Raw genomic sequence first — 15562 nt, 5'->3', positions numbered from 1 at the left:
GAAAGACAATACATTTGAGCATCTTAGACTCTTAGTGGTGCTTAATGTTTAGTTGATGCAAAAGCTTTACTCCGTTAACTCCGATAACCTTTGCACATGAAGAACAGATAGGAACTTACATACGTAACAAGGCATGCAGCTGGCAGAGAAGTGGACGTCGAACACCAAAGGGCATCTAGGACGAAATTAAAGAAATCTGTATATTTTAAGTTGTTTATTTATTTTTTATTATTATCTTAAGATAATGAACCTCATCCAAACCCAAAAACTTAAAAGAGAAATGAAAAAAACAACTGGAAAATCCACGTGTCAAAATGATATTAGATAAGAAAGTTAACCTGTCCATTCTTTATCGATTCTCAAACACTTGAATTTCTTTATTAGATTAATAAATTAATATTCAGATTCTAGTCGGTTATGGAGATTACCATGCAAAACTAGAGGCCAGAAATGAGAATACGAGGGGACTTTGGAATGCCAGCCACCGATGCCAATTCCCAAAACATTTTTGTCATCTCTGTTTGTTCTTACTTTATGTTTGTTAATTTTATAAAAATATATTAAGAAGATGTTTGATTACTATATAAAAGCACAAACAAAGCGTAAAAGTAACCTACTTTCATTTCAATTCTTTATACACGTATTATTTTTTCCGTCAAAGTCGCAAGAGGTTCAAGAACAATAAGGTAACATCAAATCTTTAACGGTTTCTCCAATATTTTATGGCCCAATCACAAACTCGTTTAACATTAAATAACTAGGTTCACTTCAATGGCATCATTACTTGACAATACGCGTGAGTTGAAAACATTTGTGGTGGATGAAGGGCATGGTGTTAAGGGATTATCAGAACTCAAGATCAAATCTTTACCTGAATTATTCATTCAACCTATTGAAAAACGTCTCGATATGAGCAAAGTTGTGCCATATGAGTCTATACCAGTCATCGATATGTCGAATTCTGATGATCCAAAGGTGGGGGAAGCAATATGTGATGCAGCTGAAAAGTGGGGATTCTTCCAAATTATTAACCATGGAGTGCCTCTAAGCATAATCGATGACGTGAAAGATGCAACATATAAATTTTTCATGTTGCCACCTGAAGAGAAAAAGAAGTATTTGTTCAAGAATAGTCCTACAAAAAACGTTAGACTTGTTACAAGTTTCATTCCTGAAGTGGACACAGTTTTGGAGTGGAAAGATTACCTAAGTTGTTTCTACGTTTCCGATGATGAGGTCAATTCATTTTGGCCTTCGGTTTGCAGGTATATTATCCTATATATATCTTTAAATATGAATGCATCTTAAGAATTATCGTTTGTCTCCTAGGTTAAGCTTTTAAACAAAAAGATGTTCATCGTTTATGGGCTTTAGATATTAAGCTTTGTTTTCTTATATTATATGTTGCAACATGGCCGATTCATGTTGATTGATTCACAGTTTTTTTTTTCGTTCGTTTAATTTCTTAGGTATATTAAATAGAGTAAATTACATGAACGGTCCCTATGGTTTACGGTAGTTTATGCGTTTGGTCCTTAACTTAATTTTTTAACTCGGAAGGTTCCTACTGTTTATTTTTGTTACATGTTTGGTCCTTATCTTACCTAAAAATACTATTTTTTCCTTAAGTTAATTTATTTAAATAAACACACTTTCAATCCCACCCCTCACCTTACCTTACCTACCCCACTATTTCCTCTATTTAAATAATAGTCTTTTTAGGTAAGACATGGACAAAGTGCGTAAAAAAACAAACAGTAGGGACCAAATACGTAACAAAAACAAATAGTAGGGACTTTCTAAGTTAAAAAATAACTTAGAGACCAAAAATACAAATTACCCCAAACCATAGGGACTATTCGTATAATTTACTCTATTAAATATCAAGAAACATGGAAACCATGCATTGAATCCTTTTCCTTTTGACCTAATTTTTCTAATTAGCAATAGTTGACTTGTCAACAATAAAACATAACATAGATTGATGTATTAACATGTAGCATGAAAAAGGCTAAATTAACTATTCCTTCTACTGATATTGTTTCTTTACAGGGATCAAGTTCTAGAATACTTGAAAAACTCTGAATCGCTTATCAAGAGGCTATTAGAAGCGTTGATAAAGAGACTAGACATACCAAAACTGGACGATAAAAACAAAGCAATTCTTATGGGATCAATGCGAATAAACCTAAACTACTACCCTGTGTGTCCGAATCCCGAGCTTACAGTTGGCGTTGGAGGCCATTCAGATGTTTCAACGCTAACTGTGCTTCTTCAAGATGAAACTGGAGGACTTTATGTTCGTAAACTTGATAGCGAGAATTGGGTCCATGTCCCTCCTATTAAGGGATCTTTGACAATCAATATAGGCGATGCTCTTCAAATCATGAGCAATGGTCTATACAAGAGCATAGAGCATCATGTGGTTGCTAATGGGAACAAAAATCGTATTTCAGTGCCGATTTTTGTGAACCCGAGGCCAAGTGATGTCATTGGCCCATTGGCACAAGTGATCAATAGAGGGGAGAAGGCTTTATATAAGCAAGTTCTTTATTCGGATTATGTGAAGCATTTTTACAGGAAATCACATAATGGGAAGGATACTATTGATTTTGCTAAGGTTTGATTGAGTTTTTTTTTCTAAAAACAAAGATATGTGAATTTTGATCTATGATATGTATGTCATATATACTAGATTGGTAGTCGAATAATGTACGCCTAGTGAAAGTTAAGTGGAGCTATCACAAGGGTGTTTTCACCTTTAGATGAATGTATTTCAAATATGGTGAATTCTTGTAAAAAGAAAAAATTGTAACTTTTAGTTTTTGTATTATAATATTCACTATAAGTAAAGCAATCATGAATTATTTATCATTTTATCTTAACATGTTATAAAATTTTAAATTCTGTAGATAGTTAAAATTATAACTTTTTCAACCAATTAGTCTATAAAATTTTTTTAGGTTAATTTAACATTTATTTTCATTTTATAAGTTTTGGAAATATTAATATATAGTAGTGATTTCAAAGTTGTTATACAATCATAACTGTCATATGAAAACAATGAGATCTAGGTTGAGACTAATTATGTAAATCTTGTAGCATATTATAAAAACAAAACTAGTACTTCAAGATTTGAATATAGAGAATCCACAGCAACCTAATCCTGACGGATATATTTAGTCAATTTTTTGTAATAGTGAAGACCAAACCTTTGTTTTTCACGTTTGACAAATTAACAACAAAATGATATTAAATATAGTTTATATAAATGTAAAAGAAAGCCAAGAATTCCAAAGTAATTGATATGGGTTGTAATGTAGTTCTCAATGAAAAGATCGATAAGTTTTATACTTAAGATATTTTATATGGAGATGTTAGCTGTTCTCCTTGGCAGCATGGTTAGGAATGTTGAACGTAACTAAAAATCAACAAGTAAACTCTTAATCAAAAGTAAAAAACATGAGATTGAACGTATTTTAAGAAGAGAAATCTTGAATAGGGTGTCATATATGAACAGAGAATGAGATAAAATGAAGAGTGTTGGTAAAAATATGAATGACGTTAACTAGACTTCAGCTTTTATATTTTCGAGCTTTAAAAGAGTTCACATCTAGGCCCTTCACTTTTATATTTTCGGAAATCGGGAAACAAAGTGTTTGACAATAAGTACGACGTTGTTCCATGTATTTGTCCAGTTGATATCTTGAATAGAGGATTATATGATTACTTATCTAAAATGACACAACTTAGTTCCACGAGACTTTTAAGAGCTATGATTGCTGGTCGGATCCTAAAGTCGCACTTGCAACTATAGTTATTAAACTTAGGCCTGTCGAGAAAACCCGAAACCCGTTCTACCCACCGACCCGTTCCGAATTCGGGTAGAATGGGTCGGATAGAATGGGTAACGGGTATGAACATTCGGGTAATAGGTTAACCCGATAATAATATAGGTTGAGTTTTAGGTATGAATATTTATTTTCGGGTATACCCAAATTCGTTTTTTAAATAATATCAAATATACAATGCAGTCACGTACGCACACTTCAAATAAAACAAAACCCTTTGTTTCCTTCTTATGAACGACGGCTCGACAGTCGACGCAAACTTGCAAAGGGAATACGACGCTGAAGCTGAAGTCCTGAACCGTCATCACAATTCTCAGTTTCTCACAATCGCACAGAATGGAATTAAAAAACTGCATAACATATTATAATGATTTGTATTGTTATTATATATGTACTTGTTAATTGTATGAAGTATTTTCCTACCCGATTCTTTATTAAACCAACCAACATGTAAAAATAAAAAAAAATAAAAAAATAAAAAATTATCAATAAGTGTCATTTAAGAAATTTTCGGGTATACCCGATAATTACCCAACTCTACCTCAAACCCGAATACCCGAAACCCGAAAACCCGAATTATAATATAGGTCGGGTATCGGATATTATTTTCTTAAGGAAATAGCCGTTCTACCCGTAACCCGAAAATTTTACCCGTTCGACGCCCCTAATTAGACTTATCCAAGTGAGAGACCGTTGGATAAGGTGTCTAAGTCCATAACTATATTTGGTATGTATCTGACCCGATTTAGCATGGTCCATTTGGGTTGCATGACATCGGAACAATTTGGATAGACTTTTGTGAGAAGAGGATATTTATGATTTATTAATATATTATAAGTTCTAATAGATTAATATGAAATAATAATATTTAATTAGGGTTGATCAAAAATTACTTTGGAATTAATTTTGTGATCAAAAGAGACTAATTAAATAAATGAGGATTGATTTGGTAAATCATTCATTCTTATATGATCCATAGTTCTTCATGTTGGGCTAAACCCATGTGGTGACCCATGGATACTCCATGGAGGTAAAAAAACCATGGATCATGAGGAATGTGGAAAGTCATGAGTTACATGGCGTAACCCTAATATACACACTATATAAAGAAGCCTCATACTAGTAAAATCGACACTTAAGATACACAAGTGAGGGCTAGCCGATTTTGGTGCAATATAATCTTCTCTAAAGTTATTCCAATTATTGGTGGTGTTGTGTGAAGCATTTGAGGCATCACATTTGGGGTGCTAGGCTTACAAAGTTTTAAGGAATCCAAGCTACAAGAAAAGTATGTCATTCTACTACATTTTAGTATTACATATACCCATGATATGCTAGTTAGGATGAAACATTGGAAAAATAAAAGTTTACATTATAATAGAGAAAACATAGATCCAATGTTTGTAGGGTTGCATGCACATCATAGAAGTGTTAGAATGCTCAAAATCAAACATTTTTATTTTAATAAAAAATAATTTCAAATTTATTAATATTTATAAAATTAGTTGTTTTTTATTTTTGTCTCGGATTTTTGTTATTTAATATTTAAAATTAAAAAATGATCGAAGATTTGTTTAGAATTTATTTTTCTTATAATATTATTTATACTATCAATGATATTAGGTTGTTAAAAATTTATTTGGATTTTTTTTATAATATTATTTATGTTATTAAATTATAAACACAATATTATTGCTGTTTTTTTATCTTAACAAAAAATAAATTTAGAATTATTAATATTAATAAAGTTAATAATAAAAATGTAATTATTAATTAATAATGATTTGTTGAGTAGGGTATAATAAACTAATAATAAAAATTGGTCAAACATATTGTGATAATGACTTAAAATGTAAGGTCAATATAATTATATTGTAATAATTTGTCATCATTACCTAAAAAATAAAGCTCATAATATAGATTGGTGTTGTAGATTGGTGTGTTTACGGTAAGACTTTTTAAGTAATTTAGGTCTAGAAGTAAAAGAACTCAACTTGATGTTTTTAGGATTTTTGTTTAAATTTTGTATTAAATCTCTAACATATCAGAAATGGATAAACAAAATTTCTTAGTTAAGTTTGATATGTGTTTTTTGAAATTTATTTATTTTGTTGATAACTGTTTTTGTTAAATTATAGTAATTGATTGAATGATATTCATGTGTCTTGGATTATATTACTTCAGATATATATGTTTTAAAGTCTTCATACGTGATGTAAATAATTAGAAAAGTAGAATATTGTACATGAAGGCTGCATGTTTAAAAAACAATAGAATTTATAATAAAAAAAAAGCAAAAAACAAAATAATGATTTTAGGGTGTAATTTTGTTTGGACCTTTTTAAAAAAAAATTATGATTTAATCCTTTTATAATTTAAGAAAAGAAAAATTATGATGTAGTTTAGTTTTTATAGTTCAATGTTATGGTATTATACGATTTATCTATAAGGTTAAGGGGTGTCATGTTTATTTTGTCAATGGTAAAAGGGTGTCAAATAGACATAACACCGACTTTTACATTTTTCACATTTTATACCTAAGAAGTGTGTCGTGCCTATGAGTTTTTTTTTTTAATTTCATTTTAGAAAAAAAAATATATTTTTTAAACCATAGTAAAATTTAAAATAACATAAACTTAAAAATTACAATTTAAAAAATCATAAATATATATATATATATATATATATATATATATATATATATATATATATATATATATATATATATATGAAAATTAAAATTACATGGAAAACCAAAAAAATAAAAATAAAACATGATATTAAATTTTAAAAACCAAGAAAAAAACAAAGCATCAAATTTTCAATTGCGTTTCGTTAGATTACATTTTTCCCTAATCGATACTTTCATAATTCTTGTGCTTCTTGATCTTCGAGGTCGAGGTACCTCATGTCTTGCATTTTAAAAACGAATACTCGATGAGTTGTACGGTTTCAGCCATATGCCTCTACAAAGTTGAATTCAATTGTGCCATTTGTGTAATCATTTCTTCCAATCTGGTTGACAGCTCAGTTCCGACTGAAGAATTTGAAGATGTTGTTTTCCCTTTTCCTTTTGCTCGACCTTTTATTTTGTCCCTTCCCATTAGAGGAGGAGGCGGCCGTATTTCTTCAATGTTGTTATTATCATCGTTAAGATTAACGCCTATATGACCATCTGATGAGACTTGTTGTGAGATCGAATATGAAGATGTCCGGCTTCTTTTTGGCGGATTTGTAATTTCTTCTTGTGTTGAAAGCTCCCTCCACCTAATGCTTCTTTTGACAACTTCCCACGCATGAATAAACTTAAAAGGCTTTTGCATATCATCTTGGAATGTAGCGTGTGTTTTTTTTCAACAAACTCGCTTCACTTTTCTTTGCTAGCCCATTGCTTTTCAAAGTTTGTGTAAATTCCATTCCAATGTATGACGACTTTGTTCATAAGATTGCATTTGGAATTACATTGGTCGGAGGTCTGATAATCTGGATTTCGACCCATTCCCATACAAAAGCGCTCCGTGATACGTAACCATAACTGATCACGATTTTAACCATTTTTTGTGCCATCATCTTCAAATATGTCGACTGTAACATCCCAATTTTCAAGGCCAAAAATTTCATTTTTAAATAAGTTATTACATAAAACCATTAGTATAAAAACGTTCATAATAATATCTCATGTCAAACCAAAGTGTCAGTAATCAAGACATATTATCATAAAACCATATCAGAGTGTAATCCCAAAGATCTCATGTGTGGAAAACATAGTGTGATACGCTGCGATCAAGCCGGTTCCTTTCCTTTAAACACGAAGTACTTGAAACCAAAACTGAAAACCGTCAGCACAAAGCTTAGTGAGTTCCCCCCATCATACCATATACCATACAATCACAAAGCATACATACTGTCGGGTAATTCTGGGGTGCCCGACCTACCGGGTACGGCCATTCTGGGGTGCTGACCTACCCGTGTCAAGCCGTTCTGGGGTGCTGACCTACTCGTCGGTCCTAACAACCGACCCTCGGGGACTATTCCACCCCCTACTGCTACTATCACATATATCATAACATAAACATACTATCAGACATATCTGGGGTGTTCGAACTACCCTTCGGTCCTAACAACCGAACTTAGGGACTATTCCCCTCCTACTACCACTATCACATATAACATATCATGTCAGCATATAAACATATCATCACATACTGTCAGACATATATGGGGTGTCTGACCTACCCTTCGGTCCTAACAACCGAACTCTACTACTATCATATATAACATATCATGCCAACATATAACATATCAGGTAGTAGCAAACCTAGATGATATCACAATATCAATCATCTAGCATACAACTCCTACTGGTGGGCCAGCATTGTGGTCGTAGACCCACCGCTACTGGTAGGTAACTCACCTCACACTGCTGAAGTCCCGAAGACACAATCCCCCACTTGCTAAAGTCCCGCAGACTCGACCCCAGTTGCTGGCTGACATATTCCCGAACTGTCAACACCAAAATAACACCCAATTAATAATTAGGTCCCAATACATAACCATACGTACATTCTTTGGGTAATTACTACATTACCCCAAGCTCGACTTATTCAAGCCCAAGGCCCAATCCGTAGGCCCAAAGCCCAACTAGAAATCAAGGCCCAACATATGGCCCAATTTTCCAAATTGGGCCTAGGCCTATACATGGTCTCATTCTAAGGCCCAACATCATATAATCATTAAGGCCCAAACTATGGCCCATCTATGGCCCAATTTTCCAAATTGGGCCCAAGCCCCTTACATGGGCCTTACCCTAGGCCCATTAAATTACTCTAGACCATTTGCTTGATCTTGGAGAGCCCATTTAATAACCCAATCATCAAGGCCCAATAGAAAGGGCCAACAATAAACCCAAGTAAAATTAGAGTTTCACATAAAATGATGATTAGGGTTAAGTTTCCTACTTAACCCATTAAGGACTTAATCCATTAAGTCCAATATCGCTTAGATTAATCTTGCCAATCTTTATTACTTAATATTTCAAGTTATTAAATAATTTTCGTGTGTCCCGATTAATTCCCCAAATTAGGGTTTTATTGAAAACCATAATTAGGGTTTCCAACCCATATACTAGCCCACTAATTCAATTTGTTGGGATTTTTGGCTAATTAGCGCTTTATTGGGCCTATCAAGCCTACTAGAATATCATTGAGCCCATTAGGGTTTTATTAGGGTCCATTAAGCTTCATTGGGCCCATTTAAGCTTCTTTGGCCCATAAGGGTTTCAAGCACCCCCAAACGAATCAAACTCACAAGGCAAACACACCGCCACCCGACATGGCGGCCGGTGGCGGCAGCCACCACCTCACGGTGGTGGTTTTTAGTTTCTTTTTCATTATTCCATTTCCAATTACATTTTACAAGGCTAAATCTCAAGTAAACACACACACCTACTAACACACACACAAAAACACGCTGGTGCATGGTGGCAGCCACCACCTCATGGTGGTGGTGGTGGCTTCCTTGGTTTTCCAGCCACACAAAACTCGACCTTACATCACAAATAACACACACCAACACCTTATGCCTGGAACAACAACACAACCACCCACCTGGTGGCGTTGGGCGATGGCAGAACCATGGAGAGGTGGCAGTGGCGGTCTTGACGACGGCAAGGAAACATTCACGGCGGCAGCAACAGCTTTGGGACGGCAGCCACCCTTGTTCGGACTCCCGGATGCAACCACCACTTGGTGGTGTATAACGGCGACAGCAACAACTCATAGCAACAGCCTAAACATCAATTTGCGGCGACGGTCGTGACTATGGCCAAACACCGAACCCATAGAGAAGGAGACGGTAACATACAAAGATGAGGGGAGAAGAGGTGGGTGACTCCCACCGGAAATAGCAGCTACGACACCACAGGGCGCTCCTCCGACTACTTACTGTCGTGACTCCTCAAACCAGTCTTCTCCTTCGACGGTGGTGAAAGCAGCCGGATAATGGAAGTCGCCTCCACCGGAGAACAGCAACATCATCCCCCAATCTTGAAGCTTCCGACCACGCAGGCGTTGCACCTCGACCCCGAATTCACCGACAACAGAAGAGACCACCGTTTATGCAATGGAATGGAGGTGGCGGCTGAGAAGACTTCGAATGGGTGTTGGTGGCTGGAAAACGATGCTAGGGCTAGGGTAACCAGGGGGTGACGGGTTTAAATACCCCGATCCCCACATTTGTTTCCATAATAACCAAAATGGTCCCTCCATCCCCCATTTCTTTCAAAATAACTCCAATATTTACCATTTAAACCCTCATCATTAAAATCCTTTACAATTCAAGTCCGAATTTTACCAAGTAGTCCCTGCCTTCATAATTATTTACAAAATCAATCCGAAACTTACACGTTTAGCCCTCAGCTTCGAAATTATAACATTTAGCTCCTAAAATCAACATCTTACTGAATATTATGGATTTTAGGGCTACCACTCTTTCATAATTTTATCTATTTATTTATTAAATAAACAGGGTGTTACATCGACCAATGCCCTTGCTAACTCAACTTCTTCTTTTTGTGTCCATCTTCTCGGATTAGCTATCCCTTTCTTTTGTTGTTGAGATTGTTGTTGTTTTTTTCGTGTTCTTTGTGTTCGGTTGCAGGTGTGAATGGTGGTTTGGATGGAAATTGAGGTTGAGGTTGAGATTGGAAATGGAATTGTTAGGGCATTTGGAATTGTGAATAATAACTAGGAATACCATCCATTTGTGGCCGGTAAGATGGTGGTGATGACTGATTGTAGCCGAAAAATGTGAAAGGGTTGTTAACATTTTCTTTTGGAACATTTTGTTTGGAAGAGTTTGCATTGTTGGAAGAAGACATTTTCAAAGAAAAAATTGCTGTTGAGAGTGTATAGTGTAGTGATTTTTTGGAAATTTGATTTGTATATATAACAGATTAAAAAAGAAAAAAAATGAAATGTGCCAAACTAGCCATTGTCGACCGTTTGGCAACGTTCCAAACTTAAAATCTCCACAAAAGTCAAACTTTTGCCAACGGTAAAAAAGACCATTGTCGGTACTTCACTCGCCGTGAAATCCCTTCATGGTGCGGTGTTCACCGACGATAAAAAGGGGACATGTCGGATACTGCCAATTTTCCTTTATGAGACCGTGTAGTCTAAGAAGCAACAAAACTATCCATTTTCCACTAAAGTGACGACATTTATTAACTATATATTATAATGTGCTTTTAATGAATATATTTAAAATAAACAATTACAATGAAATAAAAAAATATTAAATTTATGTTTATAATATTTTGTAATTATTTATGGAAAATATAATTAAAATTTTTTATATAGGTCTTGGGAACTTAAAGAATATATCGTGAATATGCAGTTTCAATAAATATAATAATGATATGTTTCAGACAATTACGATGAAATAAAAAATATTTGATTTATGTTTATAATATTTGTTAATTACTTAGACGATATGGTATGGGTCTCAATTTGCTCGTTATTGGCTGACGTGGACCGCCATAACGGCGTTGTAACGGGGGAACACCGTCCCCCTCCCCCTTCTCGTTTCTTCTCGTTAAGGCAATTCTTGTGCCTGTTACCACGCATTGAAACGGCGAAAAAAGTATACGTTGGGGGTAATGAACCGTTGCAAAAGGTCAATTTTTTTTTAAATTACCCTTTTAATTCAACTTTTTGTTACATCTTTCTCTCATTATCTCTATATTTTATGCTTTCTTAATAAAAAAAATGGATCAAGAGCCAAACCCCCCCCCCCCCCCCCCCCCCCCTCCATCATCAAACCCGAACACACAACCAAACACAACATCGTCTCTCGGATTCGCAGGTTATGAAAATTATTTCCACATTTTATCGTCTCAAGGATCACACAAATCTCATACCAAGGCGCCGCTTTCAATCCCGCTTCACCACCACTACAATTTCCCAACTCACCTTACCTTCAACAAAATCTATTCGGTCAAAACCCAAATTTACAACAAAATCTTGTCCCCACTGTTGGTTCGATGCAACAAACAACCACCCAACCACCACCTACAATACAACAATCGTTTGAAGTGGAAAGGGAATGGAAAAACGAAAGGGAAATCGATACCGGTTGAAACAGAAAATGCAGACATTCCACAATGGTGGACACCGGAGGAGGAATATGCTTTGACGACGACATGGTGCACTACTTCAAAAGACGAACTCCGCGGAAATGGAATGAAGAAATGTGCTTATTAAGGGCGGTGTGCGAAAAATTTCACCCTATTTTGAAGAAAAAACCGTATCACAATAATGACATGTTAAGCAACAAATAGAGCCAAATAACTAACCAGTGCAGCAAATTCAACGGTATTTACAACTGACTTGAGACGCAATAGCAAAGTGGAACCAACAACTTCGATTTGTTCAAATCTATGAAAGAAGAATATTGGGTCGAAATGGGACATGTTTTCGAGTTTAAGAAATCATGGGATTTGTTGAGAGCGGTCCAAAGTGGAATAAAACTCGTACATCGTCGGGGGTTCAATCCAAAAGGTCTCGCAACACACGGACTCACATCGACCTAAACGCCGACACCGATGACATCCCAGAAGATATCGAGGAGATATCCCCACCACGACGACCGCCCGGATGCGACAAAGTGAGGTGCCCTGCTAGGCATGCGGAGGAGGTTGGGACGGAAGCAAAAGAAGCGGCGGAAATGAGTGCGAAATTCGATGACTAAATTTATTAATAAAAGAAAAAAAAATGACTTGAAATGTCGTCACTTAAAGTTCCTAGAAAGGCAAGCACGAGAGAAGCAGGAGCAAAAAGAGAGAGAACTAATGACACATCAATTGTCAATTCTTCGGACTAACGAGGAGACTTTGGGGCCTGAAGATCTAGTAGTGCTACAAGCAATGAATGATCAAATTAGGAAGAAGTATTTGGGTTAATAAGGATTAGTAGTAAAATGTTATGGTTTTAGGTTTAATTTAAATGTTATTTTGGTTAATTAGGACTTCGAAAAAAATGTTATCTTTTGAAATTATGTCTTTTTTTTCATTGTAATCTTAGTTTTAGTTTTAAATACTTTGTCTTTTTTTTTGTTTTTTAAATATTAGATTTTACAAAAATGTATTTCTTTTATTAATTTAAAAAAGACAAACAAAAACAAGTGTAAAAGAAAATCGAAAAAAAAACAAATATATATATATATATATATATATATATATATATATATATATATATATATATATATATATATAAAGCCCCGATTCTCAGGTATGACTTATATAAGATTTGTTGGGTAAGCTCTACTCGACGAGTTTGTTGACCTACTCGTCGAGTAGCAGCGGGATGGGGTCGCAGGTTAAGTGACCTACTCGACGAGTCCATGTGGGGACTCGGCGAGTAGGAGCTGGCAGTGGAAACCCTAAAGCCCGGGGTTTGCACCTCTATTTAATGGAGCCTTAGCCTCCTTTGGCCCCTTTACAGTCTTTGAGAGCCTCCTCAAACCCTAAAGTGTGTGTGTGTGTGCCCATTGTGTGTTTGAAGCCTTGGAAGAGGATTTTGGTGGGAAAGAGCTTGGGAAGCAAGTGGTTTGAAGTAAGGAGCTTGGGGAAAATCCGGATCTACTCCAGTTGTCATCTCTTGGGAAGGTATCAAGCTGTTATCCTCCTTTCTATTTCGTTCTAGACCTCGTTGGTTGGAGATTAGGGTTCTTGGTTGGGTTATAAAGTCATTTCCTAGAGTATGGGCCAAGATCTGAAGTTGTAACTTCATATCTGAACTCTCTATGAATTGAAGGACCATAAAGTTCTTAGCTTTGGCAAGTTTGAGCCCCTCTCTAAGTGTAATACCCCATTTCAAGCTTAGTTTGGGCTTTTTGAGTCATTGGAGCCTTGCATGAACGTAAAGTTTGCAACTTTACGTGACAAGCAGGCCTAAGGAGGTTGGATCTGCAATTTGGGGCCTTGCCATGGCTTAAAAGTTGTATGCATGATAAAATGACTGAATGGACTCGGCGAGCCGCAAGGTTGACTCGGCGAGTCACTTGAAGATGGTCGGGGACTCGACGAGTTGGATGAACAACTCGGCGAGTCCGATGAAGATCGCCATAAGACTCGACGAGTTGAAGAACAGCTCGGTGAGTTGGATGACTTTTTTCTAGATTATGTATGCGTGTGTATCTGTCGAGTTGCAAGGAGGGAACTCGACGTGTGACCTTAAGTTTGATCGAGGATCAAAGGAACTCGACGAGTCACTCCGATGACTCGGCGAGTTGGAATGTACTTCAAGGAACTCGGCGAGTAGCCAAGGGTACTCGACGAGTTAAGGTCGACATGGACTGTTGACCTTGATTGAGGACTTTGACTTCGACCAGTGGTTGACTAGTGGTTTATGGAGTACCTTATAAGGTTAAGGACTTATGAGTATGATGTACTATGATGATAGGTGGTGGAACCTGTGTCAAGTGATCCGAGAATTTGGATTTTACCTTTTGTGCCGACATCTGTGAGGTGAGTTATCCTCACTATATCGATAGGGTCTACGGCACCAAGGCTGACCCTTTAGTTGTTATTGTTATGGTATGTTGCATGTGGTTATGATTTGTTAGTTCGGAATCGAGGTAGACAGTATGTTATGCTTTTATGATCCGTAGGGATTGGTGTGTTAGTGACCTGATAGGTCGGTACTCTAGTTACAAGAGAATTCTATGATTATGATCAGGGAGATAGATATGCTTGATGTTTGTATATGCCAGTATATGATAGCTATGCGCACATGGTTATTTGCTTACTGGTTGGGTTGAGGCGGTCCTGCTTTATGCTGAAGGCCAACATACCCTATGAGTGGTCCGGGGAGACTGTAGGCCCATGTGGCGGACCAGTCATGCCGAAGGCCCGAGATAGATTCAGACAGACTATAGGCCTGGTAGGGCGGTCCAGTCAGGCCGATGGCCCTGTATGCATGACGATTGATTGATTATTACTGATATGATATTGTCTGTGTGGTATTGGTATTTTGGGGGTAGCTCACTAAGCCCTCGGACTTACAGTTTTCAGTTTATTGTTTCAGATACTTTAGGAGTCCATGGAAATGCGAAGGCGTGACCGTACCGCTCCTCATTCTTATGATTGATTTTTGGGACGCTCTGATGGAAATGATTTGAAAACATTTTTGTAAACAATGTTATGTGGTTTTTATTTATGATTGAAAAAGTTTAAATTTGGCGTAAAATTTATGGTTGTTACAATATATATATATATATATATATATATATGACATGGAATAAAGTTGGTGTTACATCTTGTTATAAGATAAAAACCATTTCTTCACTTGGTGTTATAACCTCATTGACGATGTGGCATTTGAGGTGACACTAATTTGATGTTACAATTAGTTGCTCACACCTAATGCTCTTAGACTATCCCTATTAATAACCCAATCCAACCCAACATTTCTATAAAAATCTAATTTCTCTCTTCTAACTATAAAACCTCATCCAATCCAATTATTCATATCCATCAACAACCCAACCCAAACTTATTTTTATTTAAAAAATATAATTTATTTTTTTTTATTTTTATCTTATTAAAAACTACCAAAAGTATTAAAAATAAGTATTTATTTAGAAATTAGATTTAGAAAAAATTTGAATTTAAAAGGGCTTAAAAATGAAGAGTTGAAATGAAATATAAACTG

The 15562-nt window shown here is 35.8% G+C and overlaps 1 pseudogene; it reads left to right on the top strand.

The window, feature by feature from the left end:
- The first annotated feature begins 759 nt into the window (after positions 1–759).
- Positions 760–2694, top strand: LOC145072440 (feruloyl CoA ortho-hydroxylase F6H1-3 pseudogene; annotated as a pseudogene).
- Positions 2695–15562: the final 12868 nt, after the last annotated feature.

Source organism: Lactuca serriola, chromosome 1, assembly GCF_051521515.1.
Source record: "Lactuca serriola cultivar US96UC23 chromosome 1, Lser_US96UC23_V15, whole genome shotgun sequence".
Lineage (NCBI taxonomy): Eukaryota > Viridiplantae > Streptophyta > Magnoliopsida > Asterales > Asteraceae > Lactuca > Lactuca serriola.
Note: the sequence above shows the minus strand (reverse complement) of the source record. Positions and strands in the feature narration are given on the sequence as shown.